The sequence below is a fragment of the Rattus norvegicus genome, chromosome 6 (genome assembly GCF_036323735.1).
Source record: "Rattus norvegicus strain BN/NHsdMcwi chromosome 6, GRCr8, whole genome shotgun sequence".
In the NCBI taxonomy this organism is placed as follows: domain Eukaryota; kingdom Metazoa; phylum Chordata; class Mammalia; order Rodentia; family Muridae; genus Rattus; species Rattus norvegicus.
Window position 1 is genome coordinate 118,971,449 of NC_086024.1, and position 4,879 is coordinate 118,976,327.

Consider the following 4,879-nt stretch of genomic DNA (forward strand, 5'->3'; position numbering starts at 1 on the left):
GGCTAGAAATGGAGACTTGAAGATGGTGGGTTTTGACTCCTGATTTTAGTTTTCAATTTATTTTCTACTATAAGTGGCTGGGAAACCTGGTCTCCGAACACCAGAGTCAGTAGGAACTGGTTTTTGTTGTTGTTGTTGTTTGTTTGTTTGTTTTCATTTTGTTGTTGTTGTTGAAATAAGTGGGTGACCAGGATGAGGGCAGAACACTCCCCCTCCCCATGCTCTGCTGGCAGTCTTGGGAGGGAAGATGAATTGCACTTGACAGAACCTTTAGTGCAGTGGAAGGGGGTGAGCAGGAGTGACAAGCTGGGGAAGGGACCCACCTCAGTTCTCAGCTCCATTCTCCTCTAATGTTTCTCCACTGGTGGCATTCTCTGCGGCATCGGAGGCCTTCTTTTTCTTCTTTTCCTGAGTTTTTCGACTTGCAGAACTCTGGAGAAGAGCCTTTAGCTCTGCATCCTAAACCTCCATCTCTGGCTTGTACAGGTCAGGCTCAAAGGGACCACTGGTTATCCGCATGGGGCCATTGGGCATGAGTAGAATTGTAAATTCAAACTGGGCAACAAACTCACCCTCCTTCTCACAGAGAACATTAAACGGCTGTAGTAACTGATGTTTGGCACAGTCTACTATACCCATTCGAGCCTTCTTCTCATCTTCAAATGCTCTTCCTGTAAACTGCAAGGCATCAAAACGCCTTTCCACTTCACTGAAAATTGCACTTGAAGTTTTCATTTTCAGGCCATACTGTTTAGTGGGGTCTCTCTTGTAAATGGTGGTTCTCTGTCTTGCATCTTTGGCCTTGCCTTCTCAAGATGATGAGGACATCCACAGCATAAACCTCATGCACCTCAAATTCTGCCTTTTCGTGGTCCTTCTGCTGGTCCATAGGATTCTGGGTAATGGTTTTCTCTCCATCTATCACATGCTGCTTCAACTGGTATGATAGCACACCTGCTGTTGGCGTGCAATTAAATAAGTGAGCAACTTTGTTCCAGGCTTCTGTCACTTGTGTGTTCTGCTTTCCAGGTTTGACCAGTCGTAAAGCAGCTTTAGCACATAGGTCAGTGGCCTTAATGACGTCTACTTTCCACCCTGTTACCTGGGTCCCCTGAGCTACATATATTGCAAAAATGTGAGCCACATTGACAATGAAGCCATCCACATGAACCCTAAGGTCAATTTTTACCAAGTCACCTTCCTTGAGTATATAGTCCTGGTCACTCTTCAAAAGGGAGAAGAGACACACACACAGTTATTTATGGAAATGCTGGTGGGAAAGGCAATACCGTTCTTCATCTCCTTCTTCTTTAAGATCTTCCCTGTCTCTTCCATAATCATGATGTCACCTTTCTCACACGAGCTCAGTACAGACACACCTGAGTTGGAAGCTTCCACTAAAGATCGAAGCACCGGGTTGGCGATGTCGAGCCCCATCTTATACTGGGTCAGGACCAGGTCCTCAGGGGTAGTTTGCTCCCCGCTGTCCGGCCGCTCGTCTTTGCCCGACATCTTCCTATGGCCCTACTGCAGCTTCACTTTCCTTGACCTACGGCCTCCATCTCCTTTCCCAGCCACAAGCTGTAGCCAGAGTCTCCTTAAAGAATTTTTGATGGATACTAAAGTATGATTATACATCCCTAACATATTGCAAAATCCTTGTCAGAACACCCAGGAACATTAATGTCTCAATCTTGTATATCATGTGCATGAACCTTGTAAGGAAATCATCAGTTTTGTGTGTTTCTGATTGGTCTTTTCTCTTAATTATAAATGAAAGAAAGGAGCAATATCTATTAAAATATTTCAATTATTGTCTTCCCCTGTAATTAAACTATATATTCTGCTTATTCTGCTCTTCTCATCCATAGTTGAAACACACACACAGACACACACAGACACACACACACACACACACCCACACACACACACAAAACAATATGGATATACATGAAAACTATTTCCATGTAATCTTTTTTATTCTTTTTCTTTTTTGGGGGCTGGGGATCGAACCCAGGGCCTTGCGCTTGCTAGGCAAGCGCTCTAACACTGAGCTAAATCCCCAACTCCTTTCCATGTAATCTTAACCATGAAAAAATAATAGATGATTAAAATTATACAGAACAGGAAGAATCATCATTTCCCTGTGGAAACCAATATACAGGGAACACTTTATAAGACACCAGATACTCCCTTCTCACAAACAAGAATTTTAAAGAAACTTCTGAAGAGAAACTATTTGTCCATTGTGTACACATTTCCAAAGAAATAAATAAACATATAGAATTCATTGTGATACTACCTTTTACTTTGAGTCAAAAGCATGAAGTAAGAAACTCTCTGATTTTTGCATAGTCATCCTGTTTAATCCTATCCTGTGCCTATTTCTTACCATAGTTGACCACCTCCTTCCCCTCCCTTGGTGAATTCCCATGTGGACCTCCAGACACAGGAGTAGGCCACTGTTTATCTTTTCTTTGTATTTTGCAGTGCCAATCAATTTTCTTTCAAAGGTATCCCTGCAGTGGATATGTATTCCATCCCTATACTTTACTCCAGGCATTCTGCATGAATTCGATTAAAAAACAGATAAAATATACACAGAATAGCATTGAAATATCTGCATACATCGTTGCTTTTATTTTTTCCTCTACAGGGCTTTCAGAAGTTATTCTTTTGTTGTTTCTGACTTAACAAAACTGCCAGTATTTACTGGCTTTCTAGGTTAGGAAGAAATAGGGGATGCTGAAAAAGTCCCTAAGGTTTAGAAAAGCGAGATAAGACTGATATTGCTAGATTACACTATCAAACAAAACAATCTATTGTTGCCTGTTTTTGGGCTCCCTGGGCTTCTGACTTGTCCTCACTGGGAGCAGATGCAGCTTATGCTTCGGCAGTAAGAATCCCACAGCAAGTGCTCCTCCCAGATGCTGTACAAGGAAGCACTAGTACTTTCAGAGTCACATCTGGCAGCCAGTGACTGAGGAAATAGACCATGGGGAATCTCCCGGGCTGCCAGCTCCACTTTGAGAATTTCTGTGGTCAGAGGGGAGAGCTAGACTTCACTCCCAGAAGCAGCTGTCATCAACAGAGAGCAGCGGCCAAGTACAATCCCTTCCAGCCAAATCCCTTATCGGGGATTTCCTTTCAATCCAATGATACATTATATCTCAAATTCTAAAATGGTGTGGTACTTTGCAATGTTGATAGCATGCCATTCTTTTTTTCTCCAAAGTCAAAAGCTCTCTGGGGTTGCCAAGATGTCTTTCAAGAGAAGCTAAGCTTCTTTTGTGTTTTCATGGTCTCTCATTGTGAGTCCTTATTCTTTTTTTTAACTTTATATTGCTTCTTTATAAATTTCACATTATGCATCTCAATTCTACTCATCTGGCCTTCCCTCCCTTCTCCCTACCTTTCATACTTAAAACATCCTCACCAACAGAAAACAAATACCTTGTGGAAACTGTCCTGTGTCACAGTGTGTCCCACTGCGTACCCTTTTGTCCACATTTCTTTGTTTGCAAACATTCATTGCAGTGAGTCATTGGTCTGGCTGAAGGCCTCCAGCTTCTGCTACTCTGTCAATATTGGAACCTCACTGGCACTCCTCTTGAATGTCCTCTTTGTTTCCTTGAGTCATGGAGATCCTATAGTTTTGGATCTGTAGTATCTGTAGTATCTGCCCTTTATACACTCCAGCAATTCAGGTGGATGTGGCTATGTTGAGGAGGGATATGGGCTTATCCTTAAGAGTACTCAGTGACGACTCATCATTGTGAAATGACTTCTCCCTAGGGTTTTTTTAGGTGCCTATCAACCTCATTGGATAAGGATAAATGATTCATTTAGTGCTTTATTCCCACTATTTTCTGCTATGACTCTAGTATATACCTTTAAAATATCAGGTTAAGAGCATTGACTGTTCTCCCAGAGGTCCTGAGTTCAATTCCCAGCCACCAACCACATGGTAGTTCACAACCACCTGTAATGGAATCTGATGCCCTCTTCTGGTGTCTGAAGTCAGCAACGGTGTACTCGCATACATGAGTAAATAAAATCTTTAAAAACCAAAAGCTTTGATTTTGTTCATGTTACATGTTTTATTTATTTCTCTTTATGCAGAGCCCTGTACTGCATGGTGCATCATACAATAACATGGTTAACTGGGTGTCAGTGCTTTGTTCATATATGCTGGGCTAAGCCTCCCACAATAATTATTTTTTTAGATAGTAACATGTTTGTTTGCTTATTTTTCATGAGAAAACAAGCTCAGTAGGTTGTAGAACCTTTTCTTGTACCTGCTTGTGTAGAAAGGTCAAGATGTTTCTAGAATCCACTATTTTAAGTAGCTTTGAAGCACAAACTGGAGGGAACAACAAGTTGGGTGTGTTGTTCTGAGTTCCTGAAAATGATTTAATCTACCTTAGGCTTAATTAAAAATTGTTTACTTGTAGAAACAATTGATGTGTCCTCAGTAAGGCACAGTAAAAGTAAATATTGGCGGTGTGCATGACAGGAAAGCATGAACAAAAAGTCTCTACGTGATATAAAGATAAAAATTCAATATTAATTACACAGAGGAAAACACAAACTGAACTATATAATATGATGCCTCTGTTAATGAACTTTAAAGGGTAGGCAGATTTCTCAATACCTGGGAATTGATAGATCCATGAATTAATTGGTGCACTGGGAAAGGCATGAGTCAAAAGAGCCCACTAACAACGGGGAACTTCAAAGAGGAAGGAAGGAAATGCTGGTTTTAGAAAATGTAAAATATTTTGTATGTTTTGCACGTCATGAATATTTTATTACATTTCTTACAGCAATATCATTATTTACTTTAACAAATGTGAAACTTTGTGGCACAATTCACAGC

The 4,879-nt window shown here is 40.9% G+C and overlaps 1 pseudogene; it reads right to left on the bottom strand.

Moving 5' to 3' along the window:
• Positions 1-324: 324 nt before the first annotated feature.
• On the bottom strand, positions 325-1,512 carry Pa2g4-ps1 (proliferation-associated 2G4, pseudogene 1; annotated as a pseudogene).
• Between the last annotated feature and the right edge of the window lie 3,367 nt (positions 1,513-4,879).